The sequence below is a fragment of the Dasypus novemcinctus genome, chromosome 10 (assembly GCF_030445035.2).
Source record: "Dasypus novemcinctus isolate mDasNov1 chromosome 10, mDasNov1.1.hap2, whole genome shotgun sequence".
Taxonomy (NCBI): Eukaryota; Metazoa; Chordata; class Mammalia; order Cingulata; family Dasypodidae; genus Dasypus; species Dasypus novemcinctus.
In genome coordinates this window covers 93,960,089-93,979,300 of record NC_080682.1, presented here as the reverse complement: position 1 = coordinate 93,979,300, position 19,212 = coordinate 93,960,089, and the positions used below count along the sequence as shown (strand labels likewise).

Sequence of the window (19,212 nt, the reverse complement as noted above, 5' to 3'; positions counted from 1 at the left end):
AATTGTATAGTCTAAAATATAAACCATAATGTAAACCCAAATGGAACCATGTTTGAAAGCTATTGTTTCAATATCTGTACATTAGCTGCACCAAATATAATATGAACATGTAAAAAGATCACTGTTAGGGAAGGGACAAAGGGTTTGCTGTTGAATATGTGTGAGTACCATATATTGTATATGTGAATTACTGTGACCTAAAACGTATGTCAAGAGAAACTTAATAATCAGGAAAAAAAAGAAAGAAAGGAGGTAGACACTGAGGAAGAAATGCAAGAAATTGCCTTGCCACTGTACATACAGGGCAACACCTATAGCAGTGATGAAAGGCAAAATGTCAAAAACAAAGCTTTTTCATTTTTTCATGTCTTTAATACCCAATTTATTTTTCCTTTATTTAATTTTTCTAAATCTCTCTACATTCTATATCTAACCTTTAAACCCATCACTATATTCCATTTTTCTATTAATGGAACCTGGCAGTATATTGGGCTTCATTTCTGAAGAAGTTTTGGACTACAGAGAGGTTCAACTAAGGCAGGGGAGGAGCACTTGTGTGGGGTGTCATTAGTGGGGTAACACAGTTGGGAGGGAGTTCTCCAGGGCATGTATACAGGGTACATAGGAAGGTTTGGATATGATTGTAGTGGTTTCAGTTGGAAACAACAGATGAGAGAGTGCTGAATTCCTGATCAGGGGAGCTCTATCACATTCCCCAATAGAACAACAACAATCCCCCAAGTGCAATAGCAAAGACCACTAAAGATGGATGGTCCAACAATGAGCCCTTGATATTGGATACTGATGGCTCTGATTATGAGCCTGTGTGCCTGAAATATGAACTTGGCCTATACCTGTGGAGTGCCTAAGAGTTACCTCCTGAGAGCCTTCATGTTGCTCAAATGTGGCCACTCTCTAAGTCAAACTCAGCATGTAGATGCATTGCCTTCTCCCCAGCATGGGACATGACTCCCAGGGATGAGCCTCCCTGGCACTGAGGCATTACTACCAAGCACCAGCTGATGATGTAACTACAAAAAGACCATGAACAAAGAGGTCAACTCAGATCAGCAGAATATCTCAGCCTACATGTAATATCAGGTGTTAAAACCTGCTTTTTGATATTGGATAAAAAGGGAGAAATGGAAAGGACAAGTGAGTTTAAATGGCTGAGTCTCCACAGAAGAGTCAGGAGGTCATCAGGCTGTGATGCTTATGCATGCCTCAGCAGGGTACCAGAGACAGTCAAGGTAGATGGAAACCCAGGTGCTGGTTCTCCTGAGGGCTATTGTGACCCACAGGTTCTATGGTCAAGGCAGATGGCTCTGGAGTTCAGGGCCATGTCAATTGGCCCTACTTTGGACTTTGTGTTCCTGAGTGTGATGGAGGTGGACTCAGATATAACCTTTCACATGTCTCTTCTGTTACTTTTACTGGACCTGTGGTTGGTGTTTGGGTTGGCGTATACCCAGGAGACTTGAATCCCTGAACTGTCCATGTGACAGCCAGGCCCTGGGCCTCTGCAGACTTGCAACACCTACCCTTTGGTTTCTTGGACTCACCCTGGCCAGCTGACAGGGAGGTGAAGAGGATCAACCACCACACCAGGGAGCCAAGAGTGCCTACAACTGCAAGCAGGAGAATTGCATCCATCATCCATGTGGAATCTAAACCCCCTCTTGAGGTAGATGGAGACTGGACATAGCCATCCCAGGTCCAGAAGATGGAGGAATAGAGTATGAATTAGAGTGGACTTACTGGTGTTCTGCTGGGGAAATATTGTGATTAGTAAGGGAAGAAATTGTAGTAGTGATGTGGAGAGGGTGGCCACGGTGGCTGCTGATGGTAGGGAGAGAGAAGAAGAGATATGGTGTGGGGGCATTTTCAGGATTTGGAGGTGTCCTCGGTGCTGCAGGGACAGATGCTGGACATTGTGTGTCCTGTCGTGGCCCAGTGGGTGGAGTGGGGGAGAGTGTGGACTACAACGTGGACCACTGTCCAGGTGGTGCAGCAGTGCTCCAGAATGTATTTGCCAGGTGCAGTGGATGTGCTGCAATGATGAAAGAAGTTGTTGATGTGGGAGGGGTGGAGTGGGTGGGGTGGGGGCTATATGGGGACCTCATTTTTTTAATGTAACATTTAAAATAAAATAAAGAAGAAAAAGAAGCCACACACACACAAAAAGGAAAACCAAGGACACCAGTAATAGTGCTTGTAATAACCTTGAATTCAAATGGTGATCTACTGCAGTGCTTGGATTGTTCTGTGACATTTACACCTTAGCATCATGAATCATGCTTAAATTAATGTCTTAATTATATCAAAAGTCCATAGAAGCACCTAGTGACCCTGAGGGACTGGTGACCATTCAGCAAGTGTTCAGTGCCTTGAAAGCAGTATTTTAAAAGTTCATTTGGCATTTGCCCCTGGTATGGAGCATAAATCAATGCTAAAGTAACACAATTTTAGGCAGGTCCCAGACTAGCAATACTTTCTCAGAATTTGGAGGATGGATAAAGTCGAACGTGTGGAAATAAATATGGTTACGAGACCAGCATCAAATCAGACCCCTAGGCCCTTCCTTCCCTTGTCTTGCCCAGAACCTTGGCTCAGCCCTCTTCAAATGCAGAGCACAGGGGCCAAACCTGGGTTCTGAGACACCACCTACTTGAAACAACCCTATTGAGGGAGGAGGGAAGCTGGCCTCGGTGAAGAATGACTTCTTGGGACCAGCTGGTACAGCAGGTGCTGCAAGAGCTTCGGGAAGCCTTGGAGTCAGATGGCCTGAGGATCTTATCAGTTCTGCCATGGAGGTCAAGTGGGTCCTGTCTTTTTTCATTCTTTCTATCTCCCAGGAGGGAGTCCTGTGGCCCCAGGTGCTGTACGACTCAGTGGCCTTAGGCTTATACCCAGAGGATGCTCCATGAAACAGTCTGCCTTGATGTGCAAGGGCAAGAGCAGCCTTCTTTTCAAGGTAGCCAGCATTCTGCTTGGAGAATGCTGGTCTTAGCTTGGAACTGAAAATACACACTTTGGTGGAGATGCTGCTGAACCGACAATACTACCTTCAAGGCATGATCGATTTCATGGTGATGTTGCAGTTGGTGTGCTACTCCCTGTGCTTCATGGAGTCCTGGGAGATGACCAGCCTGTCGTCTGCCCACTAGAGGCCATCTTTGATGCCAACGTTAAGGCCACCTGCTTCCCTAGCAGCTTCTCTAACATGTGGTACCTGTTCACTCTTGCCTACGTCCTGCAGCGCAACATCTTCTTGGACTACCCCATGCATAAACTCATGATCTGGTGGCACTTTAACCGCATCATCCTTCCCCTCCATCACCATTCCCGCAGTGACCACATGTCCTTCATGCTCACATAATGTGGGCTGGTCAGTCCCTCAGCAGCCCACTCTTCTGCCACCAGTACTTTGCCCCTGTGGTGGGGCTGGAAAAGTGAAGGCTGAAGTTGCCACCAGCCTGGTGCTGGCTCCTCCAGGAATGCCACTAAAAGCCTAGACTCTGAGGCTGCTCAGGCACCAACTGGGTCTCAGCTACTCCCACATCTGTGAGCATAACAGCCTTGCTAAGAACATCACCTTCTATCATTGGAGATGCAGTCTCAGGAGCACCAGCAGAAGGTGACTGCCAGCTTCTCGGTCAAGCACATCTTGCAGGACAGCTTTTACCACTGGGGTGTTAATGCTACTGCAGCAGTTCCTCCAACAGTTTCCCAAGATCTTGTTTTCTACCTATTATGTGTGGAAGAATGGGACTGCTGGGTTCCGGCACCTGCTGTGACCTGGCCCTCAGGGAAGGCCTGTGATGGAGGAGAAGCTGCCCTAGGAGCAAGGATATCCCCCACTGGTGTAAAGCCCAGGAGTGGTCCTAATGCAGCAGGTGATATTGTACTTGGAGCACTGAACCTCCTAAACACACTAGCCCCATATTTCTGCTTCAAATGCAGGTTCCCTGGCATCTCCAGTTTCACCTACTACAACAGTCACCAAAAGGTCCTCTAAAGGAAGACTGACTTGAAGCTGTCACCAGCCCTATCAGAAGATGGGGCTCCCAAACCAGTGTCTCCTGGGGAAGAGGCCCTGTTCTCCTGAAAGGGTGAGGCCAGGGAGAAGGACATAGTTGGGGTGGCACCCACCCTCCAGAAGTCCCTGCTTCTGAAGATGCCCCTGTTTTGCTGGCAAGGCATCTGCACCAGGCTGTGCACAGACAGCACTGAGCGATCATCTTGCCCTCTGTAGCTTCTGCCTCTGCTGCCTGAGCCTGTCAACATCTACCTTTTGGGTCTTGAAGAGTCTAGCCCCAGGCTGGCCAAGAGGCCTATCCAAAATTCCTTACTTTGGGCAAAGGGGTGCAGGAGACTGAGGAGAACCTGGAGAAGAAAACTGGTAGAAATGTTACAGCAAGGGAGGCCCCACCCAAGTGGTCCAGTAAGTGGAGGCTTATATTGGACAGGCTCCCCTGGAGGCCGAGGGAGGGCCTTCCAGAGAGGGAGCCTTCAGTAGGTCCCTGTCCAACTGTCTTAGTGCCATAGTGGCAGTGGCAGTGGCAGGCAGCAGGGACAGCCAGGTGGTCCTGGACATGATTACCACCAAAAAGTTCAAGGCCCAGGTTAAGCTGATCTTGCAGAAGTGCTTCTTGTCCAAGAGCTTTACCTCCTACAAGGAGCTCAGCACACTCTTCTCCATCACTGTCCATCCTACCTACTACATGTGGCAATGGGTGCTCTATGATGGCCTCATCATTGTGGATAGCTGTAGGGTAAGGCACAGAGAGGCTGGGAGTGTTGACAGTGTCAGTAACCCAGCCACAATTTCCTTTGCTTCAACTATCATGGTGTCTACCCTGCAGCCAGGTAGTGTTTCTTTGTTTCTTGGTTCCAGGGAAAAGAGAGACAGAAACCAAAAATTTGTTCTCTTGTTGAGAGCTACAGGACAAGAGGTATCCTCTTCAGTTGATTGCCATTTTAATATTATTTTGTTTTGGTTATAATTTTTTATTTTGATTTCTGTGGGTTGACTGGAATGTATAGGGAGAAACATGGATAGCTTCTAAAGCAGGGGTTCTTAACAAGGGACCTGTGAGATTTAATTAAAATTCAAAAAAGCATTATTCTTTTGGGCATTTATTGGTGCAGGTATGATATGTTTATTAAATAATACACAATATAGTATAGACTTAGTAAGGGCTCCATGGTTTTCACCTGACTGGCAAAGGAGTCCATATAACAAAAAAGATTATAAACCGCTGCTTTCAGGGAAAGCCAGAAGTCAGATTGTCAAGAAGTTGGCCGGCCTCATGGCACGGAGTATTGGTAGATGGGTGGGGAGGTTGGCAGTGGGAGATATGGGCCTGTTTGGGGGAACAAGACTCAGAACCATTGCTTGTGGTGCTTGGTCCATCTGCTCTAAACCCACCCCTCAGTCTTCTACCAGCCTGCCTGGCTGCTGGGGACTCCTGCCTTTCTGCTGAATCTTCCCTCAGAAACCCTGGCCCATCATCAGTGAGGGATCACACAACAGCCAGGCAGGCAGGACACTGAATTTGCAGTGTCCAAGGATAAAGTTGGAAAACCAAATGGAGAGAAAAGAGGGGATATTTTCTCAGCATCCCCACTGGGAACAGAGAAGTGACATAAGAGGCTTTGCATTCCTGCCTTCAAATTTCTGTGTGTGAGGTCACCATTTTTTCAAAATGTTCCTTCTTCCAACTACACTCTGTGGTAGCTGAGCTAAGTCCTGCCATCTTTCGGCTTATACTACATTTACAGGTTGCTTGTGTAGAAAGGCATGAAGAAAATGGGACTATATAATTATTAGTGGCTACCAAATCATGAATTAAAAAATAGTAATAGGAATAATCAATAATGTGGTTATTTATTATTCCTGACAATCTCATCGTTTAAGTGAATCCTAAAGTACAGAATTTGGATTTTGAATGCTATGAGATATTAAATAGATGAAGAAAGTATCTCTTATGCTGAATAGCAAAGTCTGGAACTGCTACAGTCAAGTGAGACAGAAATCTTATATATATTATCCACAGAAGGTAACCTAAAGTGACTGTGCTGTAAGATATGAGTCATTTATAGAGAAAATTAAATTTTAAATCCCCAGAAGGGTACATTTCTTGAGATGTCATTGTACTATTATTGAGCATTGAGATTTAGTGACAGAAAGCATCTATTTGTATTCAATCATCTCTTCCATAATTATTTAATGAGAAGCCCTTATATGTTAGTAAGAAGAAGATATTGAGGATATATTGGCACTTATATTCTCAGTATTTATAAAGCTTGCCTTAAATGGAGGAGGCATATAGTAAAAAATAAATACAATAAATAATGACAAATTTTTTACCTTTTATGAAAGAAACCAATAGGTTGGTCCAAGAGAGAATAACATATGAGGACTTAGATAAGCTGGTGTGACAAATGGAGGCTCTCAAAGAAGGTGATAGTTAGGCTTAGACCTCAGAGATACAGCAGTTTAAAAAAAAGCACTGCCATACAACTTTTGTTTCTGGTCCTCTAATTCAATGAACAGAGACAGGGAAAAGGGCCATATGAACATAATGAATGCAAGAGACTCTGCCAAGAGCAACTTGGAACCCAGAGCAACCAACTTTTCAGTGGGCATAGTATGAGTGATCAGAATAGTGAATTGAACCCTTCCTTCTGTTGGCTTTAGCTATGTTCCACCCATGTAGTTTGAAGTAAGGACTCTGAAGGATTATTCTGCCCACACATTTCTAGTGCATCCAGAGACACTGGTACATGACTATAGGGTCCACAGTTTGATGTTTATACCTTAATCCTGATAATGTCTTTTTCAGACGTCGGAATCATTCACATTAGCTTTTTAAAAAATCAAACATAACTATTTAGAAGAATTTTTGCGGCGGCTTGCTCGGTCAGTAGAGGTGGGGTCTGGCTGCGGACGAGGGATCGGTCCAGTTTAGGACGAGGAGTCGGTCCCACTTGGGACGAGGGGTCGGTCCGGCAGCAGACGAGGGGTCGATCTCACAGGGGTTGCGCGGTTCGGCTGATGGGGTCGCCCGGCGAAGCCGGCGACGAAGGGGTCGCCCGGAGAAGCAGGCGACGAACTGGGGACAAGGGAGGCCAGGCCCTTGTCGGGGGCTCTCAGGACTGGAGGGCGCACGGCAGAAAAACTACCGCGGAGACAAGGTAAACACGCAAGTCCACTTTATTGAGGGAGAGGCAACAGTTTTATAGGGGCTGGGGAAGGCTGATTGGTCGAAGCCACGCCCTGTTCTGATTGGTTGCCGGCGAAATGTCAGTGGGCGGTACTGGACGGGGGAGGGGTGGTGGTTAGGGATTGGCTGTCGCTGTTGCTGGGGGAAGGGGCAGGGTTTAGGGATTGGTGGCTGCTGTTGCTGGGGTAGAGGGCAGACTTGAGTTTCCCGCCCACGCCTGGCTGTTGCTGCTGTCGGGGGAGGGGAAAAGGGTAGACTGGAATTTTCCACCCTGCGCCTGCGCAGGGAGAAAGAAGAAGAAGGGTGCCGCCCCACAAGGCATCGTGTGGCGCCATCCGGGAGGAGGGGCAGCCGCGGAAGCATGGCTGCCAAGAAGGGGAGACCCAAGGGCACTCTGCGCCCATGCCGAGCTCCCTTCAGGGGTGGCGGTGAGTCCGACCAGCCACCCTATTATGGGGGCAGCAGCTTGGCCTGCCGCGGCTGCTCCCCCACCAGGCCAGCAAACCACACTTCAGCCCGAGGGGTGACCACAATTTTAAATATAAAATTTTTATTCTCTGTGACCTATAAAAGCCACAAGTTTGGCCAAGCAGTTGGCTCATCAATTGGGCAAACTGTAAAATTCTAGTTGTAGCTTAAAGATATAAAAGTCCACTATAAAGAAAATAAAAATTGACAGAGGCAGATCTACCCCAAGAATTATTGGGAGCTGTATTAAAATGTGCTGACTGACACTGCAAATGGAGAGAACAAATATTTAACCATGTTAAAAAGTGTCAATAACAGATCAGATCATAAATTGTTAGGGAGCCCACATTTGACTTGTCTTAGACACAAACCTCAAAGCTCATGGATCAGTCAGCTTGATCAAAAGGTACAGGTTCAGGTATATGCTAAATGTTCTAATTTCTCTTCTCTCTATAATTTACTCAGTATTGAATCCACATTAGCTGCACTGTTTAGTCACTTAGCTTGAGTCCTTTAAAAAATAAATCTGAGGGATAAAAAAATTTCCTATGGGCTAATGCTTTATTAGTGGATAGAATCTGAAGGCAGCAAGGATACAGGAAAAAGGGAAGAAGGGAAGACAAAAACAAGTTGATTCATGTGAGTTAAGCATAGTTTCTCAAACTGCAGACCTATTTGTTTGGTCATGAGGAATGTGGCAGGGTAAGCCACCATGCCTCTGAAAGCTCATAGGATGGAATAGGAGAATGTGCCTGCTGGCTCCCTGGTCTCCACTCTCTCACTGGTCAAATTTGTTACTTTTGGGTATTGAATCCAATGCACTTTCTGATTGGGTTACTCAGCCCCTCCAGGTAAATCTAGGTAAATCAGACTCCACTCCTTATGGCTTAGTGCCTCACCTGACTCCAGAAGTCATAGAGGGAACTAGGATCAGTCATGTTGGATCTGAGCACTGCTGCCACTGTGGCTTCAGAAGGCACAATACATGCTGTGCAGAAAAGCTAAATCAACTTCAATAATGTTAATAAATTATGAAATGAAAGCAATTGCTGCAGATTTCTAGTGAGACAGTGATGGAGAGTCCAGGATGCAGATGCATGAAGCTGATGAACTCTGGGAAGGTGCAGATAAATTGGGACCACTTACACTTCTCTTGTCTCCATACTCGTTAAGTGATATAACACCCTCACTTTCTCTATTCTAAAATGCTTTATTCAGAGATAAGTGTAAAATGATTCTCTGGGATATCAGTATGGTTTCATATCATAGATATGTGGTTTAACACGGGCAGTTTCATCAAAATTAGAAATTGACATTGATAATATGGACCAATAGACAGACATGCTTGGCAAATCAGTGATCATGGACAGGTCCACCATAAGCACAAAGAAAAAAACAAATTGCAGAATATGGGGCAGGAAATTCGTGAGGTCAAGGATTCTCTTAGCCAAAAGATATGCCCAGGACCCTCATCAGAATGAGCCCACAAGATCAGTGATGAGTATTGCTGTCAGGACTAACATAATTTATACAAATTATTGACCAAAAAATCAGCACAGCCAATGAAAATCATCCTATGGTAGAGGTAGTAAGAGAAATCAAATAAATGAAATACACCAATTTATTACAATATGTTTCCATTTTTAGAATTACCTGTAAAATAATATGGGAAAACTTGGATTAGAAATGGAATTTGTAGAAAAGTCTGTGATTTGTCACCAACATTTTGTTTTTGTTTTATTTTTCTACTTTTGATAAGTGATTTTTTAACATCAGCTGTCATATATCTAAAAAACTGAACCTACATAAAAGGGTTCTTTTATTGCTCTACTGCTCTGAAATACCTGAAAAATTGTTTCCTAAAATGATACTCTTCAATTAAGGCACCATGAAATTTAGTTACTTAATATGGAGCTAAAACAGAATATAGCCTGTCTTCTATCCTTGATCTATTCTCCCTTCAATTATAAATGCATAGTTATCCTCACATTCAAGTGAAGCACTCATGGAACTACTTTCTCAGGGATGCCTTACTTCCACCCTAATTTAAAATTGCAAACAAGTCCCGTTATTGACTATGTTTTTCGCTGCATTATTCTCTGCCCTGTATAAGCTAGGCTCTAATATGCTCTATATTTTACTTATTTAATTTGATATTTATAATGTAATATAAACTCCAAGAAGTCAAGGGTTGTTTATTAAAATATACTCAGCATGGAGTCAACCATCAAGATAGCAGTAGAGTTAGGAGCTCCTAGAGTCAGTTCCTACTACAGGGAAGTTAGTAAACAGCGAGAGCTTTCTGGAACTAGATGAAGCACTTGTTTGGGGGCTCCAGAAGACCAGAAGATCATTCTGCAACATCCTTGAAGTAATGAAAGGAGGAGACTGCCCATCTGCCGAGATGATTCATAAGTATAGTGCTTCATGTTATGGAGTTCAGTGCCCATCCTTAGGAGCTATTCCGTGGCTGGAATTGGAAGCTCCACTTTTCAAAAATGGGAGAGGAAGAGGAGTTTGGGCACCAGCTTCAACTACTGATTGTTAAATTTGGTGGGATAAAGTGTAATCCTAAGAATAGCTAAAATTTCAACCTGTCCAAGTCAGAAAGAGGCCGGTAGCTTCCATCTTAACTCCGTGCCAGGCAGAAGGGAAGCAGGGTGAACTGAAAATCATAGTGCTGGTAGGGACCAGCTTCTTTCCATCCAGGTCAGATTGCATCTTTAGCCTAAACCTCAATCTCACCTCCAGCAGGGAGGAAGCTGGGGGACCTGCACCAGCCTCTCCAGGAAATTACAGGCTATGCCACGGAGACCTGTGATTATCTACTTTGGCAGCACAAGCTGCCCCAGGAGCTATTTTGTGACTGGAATTTGAAGCTCTGTTTCCCAAAAATGGGAGAAGAAGAGATGGTTGATCACCAATTTCAGCTATTGATTAGTAAATTTGGCTGGATAATGTATAACCCAAAGAACAGCTAAAATATGAACCTGTCCAAATGAGAAAAAGACCAGTAGCTCCCAATTTGACTCTGTCCCTATCAGGAGAAGCCAGGCTAACTAAAAATCACAGTAATGATAGGCACCGGTTTCTTTCACTCAGATGGCCTGCAGCCCTAGCCTAGACTTCAGCCCCACCTCTGGCAGGGAGGAAGCCTGTGGGCCCTGTTCCAGCCTACCCAGTAACTGCAAGTACATTTGGTTGGCATAGACTGAATAATTGGAAGTCTACTGAGGCAATTGCCATCATCTTGTACCCACAGTGCACAAATTGCTGCCCACACCTGCAGCTTCATCCCCACACAAGGCAAGGGAGAAAGGGGTGTGAAGTATCATCAGTCTGTCTGGGCAACTACAGTATAGGTCTGCAAGACTTAGATTCAGCACAGCAGTGCTTGTGTCCCTACTGCTGGTAAAGTAGAAAGTTGGGAGAAGCTTCATAGGGTCCATGGGGCAGGCTCCTCCGGCACAACAGCAAGGGAGAAAGGGCAGGAAACCCAAAAGTAAAAAGAAAAATTGCACTCAGAATACTCTTATAGGCCAGATGCCAAGACATGAACAAAAAACTTCAATTCACACCAAGAAAGAGGAAGATAGAGTCCAGTTAAAGGAACAAAATAAGTCTCTAGATGACATAAAGGAGTTGAGACAACTAACCATAGATATTCAAACAAATCTCCTTAATAAATTCAGTGAGATGGCTAAAGAGATTAAGGATATTAAGAAGACATTAGATAAGCACAAAAAAGAATTTGAAAGCATATATAGAAAAATAGCAGATCTTATGAGAATGAAAGGCACAATAAATAAAATTAAAAATATATTGGAATCATATAATAGCAGATTTCAGGAAGCAGAAGAATGATTGGGGAGCTTGAAAATGGCCTCTGAAAGTGAACATACAAAAGAATAAAGAAAATAATGGAAAAAAATTGAACAAATTCTCAGGGAACTAAATGATAGCAAGAGACATGCAAACATATGTGTAATGGGTGTCCCAGCAGGTGAAGAGAAGGGAAAAGGTGCAGAAGGGATATTTGAAGAAATTATGGTAGAAAATTTTCCAACCCTATTGAAGTATATACATATGCATGTCCAAGAAGCACAATGTACTCCCATCCAAAAAAATCCAAATAGACCAACTCCAAGACACATACTAATCAGAATGTCAAATGCCAAAGACAAAGGCAGAATTCTGAGAATAGCAAGAGAAAAGCAATGCATAGCATATAAGGGCTACCCAATAAGATTAAGTGCTGATTTAAGAAACCATGGAGGCAGGAAGACAGTGGTATGATATATTTAAGGTACTATGTGAGAAAAACTTCCAGCCAAGAATCTTATATCCAGCAAGACTGTCTTTCATAAATGAGGGTGAGTTTAAAATATTCACAGTTAAACAGACACTGAGAGAATTTCTAACAAAGAGACTGGATTTGCAGGAAATACTAAAGGGTGTGCTAGAGCCTGAAAAGAAGACAAGAGAGAGAAGACTGGAAGAGAGTCTAGAGATGAAGATTATATCAATAAAAGTAACTAAGGGTGACAAAAGACAGGTGAGAATAAAATATGACAGATAAAACTCAAATATTTAGGAATAAACTTAAACAAAAATATAAAGCACTTGTATTAAGAAAACTACAATTCAATGTTAAAAGAAATAAAAAAGCCTAAATAATTGGAAGAACATTCCATGCTCATGGATTCAAAGACTAAATATCATTAAGATGTCAATACTATTCAAATGGATATACAGATTCAATGCAATCCCAATAAAAATTCCACCAACATTTTAAAAATAAATTGAAAACACAATTGTCTAATATATTTGGAAGGGTAAGTGGTCCTGAATGGCCAGAAACTTCTTGGAGGAAGGGGGAAGTTGGAGGACTATCATCTCCCAACTTCAAATCATATTACTTAGCTACAGTAGTAAAAATAGCATGGTACTGGCATAAAGACAAGACCCACAGATCAATGGAACTAAATTGATAGTTGAGAAACAGACTCTAACATCCATGGTCAAAAGATGTTTGACAAGCCTGTCAAACCCACCCAACTTGGGAAGAATAGTCCATTCAACAAATGCTGCTAAGAGGACTGGATATGAATAGCCAAAAGAAAGAAAGAAGACCTCTATCTCACACCTTATCCAAAAATTAACTCAAAATGGGTCAAAAACATAAATATAAAAGCAAGAACCATAAAGCTTCTAAAAGAAAATTTAGGAAAATATCTTCAATACCTGGTGGCATGTAGTAGATTCTTAAAGGAGATATGAGGAGGACTGAGATGGATTACTGATGTTTAATGTGTGTAGAGGTTTTAAGTAGCTTTACTGTAAAAGTGTGTAAATGTACAGAGTGGGTGGGTGGTAAGACGTAGTGAGTAGCAAGTAGTTTATAAATGGGGATGTCACTGAAAATGGTAGTCTAGGTATATAAATGCAAATTGATAGAATGCTTGAGAATAATCTAGGAACTGAATAGCATAGTAAACCCCAAGATAGATGAGAATTGTGGTTGATGGTACAGATGCAAGAGTGTCCTTTGTTAGCCAGAGCAAATGTGCATCGCTATTGCAGGGTAGTGGGAATGTGGAGAAGCATGGGATAAATACAACTGGAGTGACTGTGGTTAGCAGTAATAATGTAATATTCCTCCATCTATGCCAAAGGTATACTGTGTTGATAATGCAGCAGTAGGGAAAATGTGTACCAAATGTACATTATGGACATGGTAACAATCAGATGACATTATCTTATAATCTGAAGCAAATGTTCTACCACGGTGTGGTGTGTTGATAGAGGATTGTTGTTTGGGAATTCTGCACATGTGCATGATTGTTCTATAAGTTTACAACTTCTGTTGTAAAATACATTTGAAAAAATAATAGGGTGGGTTGGGGGAAAATACACCAAATATAAGATGGAAACTATGATTAGCAGTAAGATTTTGCCAATATTGTTTCATGATTTGTAACAAATATCTCAGAACGGTGAAGGGTATTGGTGGATGGTTGATGTGTGGGAACCCTGTATGACATTATGCATATTTGCTTTGTGAGTTCACAACTTTTACTATGCACTTATTGTTTATGTACTTTCATATATAAATGCTATACACATTGTGTATACGTGTTTATGTTTATGTGTTAGTGATATACTTCAATAAGTTTATATATATATATATATATATATATATACGCTCTACATCTAGAACATTTTCTTGAATATATTTATTAAACAAAGGGATGAATGAATAAATGAATGAATGAATAGACATTCCCATTCAGGCACGACCCTTTTAAAACTGAAACATCCACACGGGGTCCTACATATGTACTCACATGCCCATTTTGCCTCTCATTCCCCATCTGAGATGCAGCACTCTCCTTCAAATAATGGGATTGCAGTAGCAGTCCTTTCAAAGCAATATCATAAAAATTTAAAGTAGGTAATCATCAAAACTTCTTATTAGAGTGGTTTTGTATATCTTAAAGAATAGTTCTTAATAAATGTTCTTAAAGCAAGCGCACATTTATAGCAAGCACGTCATTTATTTAAATTGAATTATTACTTGTTCTGGATTTGAGTGAATCCTAATGAGTGCTAAGGAAGCCTTAAATGAAGTGGCCTTTGCATAATAACTGTACATTTTCACTTAGATTTCATAATAAAAGCACTTTTACTTGAGTAGAATACCATGGTCTAGCAGTTGGCGATTAAGTGAAAAGCAAATTTGATTTAAACATTGAAAAAAAAACACAAACATCAAAAGTATTTAACTTTGAAATGTCCTTATTTTCAATAAAACCAGTGAAAGTAAGTTTTTTTTTACCCCGAAGATACATTACCTAATTGCATTTTTTGTTAATTGTCAATATATAATTTATTCAGTACAATGCAAAATTATTTAGGTCAACTGTCAGAAAAGTTTGATCACCTCTTTCTTACATCTTCCTTTTTATATTACATCCCTGTGATCTCTTAGGATATATAAATATATATACATATCTATATTTGTTTTCCACATTTTGCAGAAAAGTTTCTACTTTCAATCCTTTATGTAATTTTTCTTTGTATAATTAGAACTCATAAAATGTGGGGGGAAAATTAATAAGTTTTGGGAAAAAGGAAAAGCTTCCAAACATCAGTTTTCACATTCTATAAAACTATCAGCACCAAGCACCAAAAAATTCATACTTTCATTTGAGTATGAGTCTTTGACTAGAATCCCATATCATCTTTCTTGCACAAACTTTCCCAATATTGCATCATCTATGCTGTCCCATCTCAATTTCTACAAAATGGAGAGAAGATAATTTGACACTTGAAAAACACTGAGACTGGAGAATGATTTTCAAATTTTATGCTTTCTTCCCCTCTCAATATTTTATAGCTGTTTTGTCCATTGACCCGCGGCTTGACCCGACCCGAGGATCAGTCTAACCGAGACCTGAGGGAGGGAGCGGGAATGAAAGGGACAAGAGACGCAAAGAATGGAGACAAGACAGGATTCTGATCAAGTCTCGTTTATTGAGGGTCAATCAGGGGTATTTATAGCCAGGAATGAAGGAGGTGGTACATACTGATGACAGCGCATGTGGCGGTAAACGATTGGGTAACTAGATTTTCGATTTTCACACCACATGCATGCGCAGATGGTTGTTTGGCAACATCCGAGGAATGACTTTCACGCGCTTTAGGGAGTGCCCAATCGGAACCTGGGGGAGTGGCGCGAGGATGGAGAAATAGAAACTTAACTGCTTCAGGGAGGATGGAGAAATAGGATGGAGAAATAGAAACTTAACTGAGTTAGTATCTAAGATGGCGTTCGGTAGCAAGATGGCCGATACAATACCAGTGCCAGAGGCAGCTTCCCACAGTCCATGCCTACTGTGGCAGCTATTATTTGATCAACTCATTTTTACAGTTTTTCCAATGCATTTATCTAAGTTTTCAAAGGAATATAAACTTTTCCCCACTCATATTTCAATGGTTGGAAAATTAAAAAGTTAAATTTCATAATTAAAACAAAAATAACACTGTTGGAAATAACATGGTCAGGAACCCATTGAGTCTCGGGTAAACATTTTACTAGTGGGAACATGAAAACAACAGTCTATGCTTACAGAAAGCCTTCAGCCTACAGATGTCTCCACAAATCTCATTCAGAGAGGGAATGGAAAGTGCTGACTAATTTCACCAATTGTCATATGCCATTGTGTTAGTTACTATAAGCTCTACCATATATTATACACAGTGCTTCGAGGAGGGTCCTAGAGATGAGGTTGGTATATTTTCCAAAGTTAGGAAAACTAAAAAGACAAAGAAAAATTAAATATCTAAAGAATATAAAACACTTACTCTGAAAAACCAGGCCTTGCTAACTACTTTCTTCAGTCCTTTGAGAACAATATGTGGTATTGGATGAACGATTTCCCCTTGTTCTCTTGTACTATGTACTTGAGCATTCTCACTGAGGCAGCCATGGAGATGCCACTCAGATCTCCCTTCAAGAGAGAGCCTGCTACAGAAAGTGTAGGTAATTGATAGCTCCTAGATGCCTAATGTTGGAGATTTGGTAACTCTCCATAGGCTATTCACAACCAATGACTGCAGTGATAGTACTAGATATGGGACATTTCTGCCCAGTGCAAGACTCCTTTAATGAGAAATATTTGTTTTGGGGCTCCTGGTCGACCTCAATGAAGCTTTCTCAGAACATTACTGAAGTCTGAGGTTCTTCCTACCCAATCCTCCTTCATTCTTTCACTCCATTCACGGGTGTCAGAAAGATATCTCTGTTTGCGCCTACTCCAGTCATCTCTCCCATTATCCTTCATGAATATTTACCCACTAAACTTGCATGTTATACCCGTTCTGACTAGCATGTGCTTGCTGTGTGATGTAAACAGACTCATTTGCACATTAGAGTTTTAGTGGGAAACACTGATACTTGGATGTATAATTAGTACACTTATGAAAAAGAATAGTGCTCACCAAAAAAGAAACAATATATCCAAGGTCCAGGTTTCTAAAAAATATCCCTGAATATCTGCACAGTCACTGAAACCTATAGTACAGGAAGCTTTCCACAGTGAAAATGAGCTATATGTTTCAGGTTTGGGATTCATAATTTAATTTCTTCTATTTTGAAAAAAAGAAAACTTATTTTTTTGTTTGTAACTCTGTGAATAGACTGTACCCTGACTTCAATGGGTACTGTTGTGATTCCTGCTTATGTTCTGAGTATAATCCTCAAGATTCTTGTAAATTCTCTCAGGGCAATAATCCACAAATACATCCTCAACCATCTCCTTCGCCAATAGCATTTTTTTTCCTTTGGATATGAGAATAATTTCCCATTTCCTGCAGCAAAAAGATTCCTAAGTGATACAGTCATTCTCATATATTTATCTGTCATTACTTTAGGGATAATTTGGGTCTCCATTTCTAGAGAATGGACACCCTCAAATATTCTCTTTGGAGAGAGAATGGCAGGATGGAATAGGCAAAAAGAAATGCTCTCCTTTTCTCCTGGTGTTAATAATAACCTACTCTTTGTGCATGCATGTAGAAGCTACTGGAGTCCTTAAAAATAACCTACTGCTAGAGTGGGATATTGTAAGTAGCAGTGATAATTGAGGATTAGAGAGAACATGAAATAGTGTGATTACTCATTGGATATCGATTGTGTCAATTATGATTGCTTTCTTAATATTCTTTCATAATAATTCCAAAGGAGAATCAAATATTTATCAACTGATTAAATTTGTGGAATATTACTCAGCCATAAAAAACTGAAATACTGATGTAATGCATGTTATAAAATGGATGGACCTTGAAAACTAAGTGAAAGAGTCCAACCCAAAAGAATGTATATCATACGATTTTGTTTATATGAAATGTCCAGAATAATCAAGTATATGAAAACAAAAAGTAGATTAATATTTGCCATGGATTGGGGAGAGGAACAAAGGGAACAATTGTTAATGGCTATGATTTTCTATTTTGGGTGATCAAAATGTAGTAAAATTAGACAGTGATGGTAGTTACACAGTTCTGTGAATAAATTAAAGGCCAATAAATTGTAAATTTATAAAGAGTGAATTTTATGTTGTGACATCTCCCAATAAAACCATTATTAAAAAAAAATAACAGCAGGGGAGGGGATATTGCTCAGTGGTTGAGCACCTGCTCCACATGTATGAGGCCCTGGGTTCAGTCCCTCGTATTTCCTAAACAACAACAAATTGTTAAGTTGCTTTGAATCTTCTTGTATATCATGTTTTATGGACATCGTTTTTATTTTCTTAAGTATATACCTAGGAATGGAATTGTTAGACAACAGGGTATTTGTATGTTTAACTTTATGAGAAAACCTCAGCTGTTTTCCAAGGTTGTTGAAGAATTTCATTAAAGAAGAGAGTCTCAGGTGATCTACATTCACACAATGACAAATAGTTTTGTCCATATTTTAAGTTATAACCATTCTGCAAGGTATAAATTGTTCATGGAGGTTTAATTTGCATTTATTTGATAACTAATGATTCAAGCACCTTTTCACATGCTTACTGGACATTAGCACATCTTTCTTTTTGAAACTGATTGGATTAACTTTTGTCCATTTAATTGAATTGTTTATATTATTATTTTTTCTTTTTTTAGGAGGTACCGGGGATTGAAGCCATGACCTCATACATGGAAAGCAGGTGCTCAAACACTGAGCTACATCTGCTCCCCAATGAGTTGTTTTTTTTGTTTTTGTTTGTTTTGTTTTTAGGAGGTAGCAGAGACCATGTACAAGGCAAGCAGCACTCAACCACTTGAGCTACATCCACTTCTTTGTATTATTGAGTTGTAAGAGTTGTTTATACAAGCATTTTGTCAAATGCACACATTGTAAATATTTATTTGCTTAATGTCTACTTTGCCTTTTCATTTCCCTAATATGAGACTTTAACTCTGATAAACTTTAATTTGTTAATTAATATTCATGTTTTTGCTAATTGGTTCTAAAATGGTCACAAAGATTTTCTCTGCATTTTTCAGGATTCTTTACAGCTTAATTACAGTTTTAGTAGGTTCCTATATGTATTTTTCACTTTCAAAATTAAGTTTTGCATAAAATATTAGGAAGGTTTGAAGTGCATTTTAACTCTGTGTAGATATCCATTTCTACTAGCACCATTTGTTTGCAAGTTTAATGTTTTCTCTTTGAAATATTTGTAGTCTTTTTCAAATACTGATAGTTGACCTATTTCAACTTACTGGATTCATTTGATGTTATTTAGTTAAGACAAATAATAGCATGGGTAGCATAGGTATGTAATCTTGTTTTCTTTTAAATACCTCTTTAGTCGGCCAAAGGGGTGCTGATGCAAAATACCAGAAATCTGCTGGACATTATAAAAGGTATTTATTTAGCGTAGGCGCTTACAGTTACCAGGCCATTAAGCATAAGTTACTTCCCTCACCAAAGTCTATTTCTGCATGTTGGAGAAAGATGGCT

General features: G+C 40.7%; 1 pseudogene; it reads left to right on the top strand.

Annotated features, from left to right (window-relative positions):
- Positions 1–2,715: 2,715 nt before the first annotated feature.
- Positions 2,716–18,564, top strand: LOC101435056 (vertnin-like; annotated as a pseudogene).
- Positions 18,565–19,212: the final 648 nt, after the last annotated feature.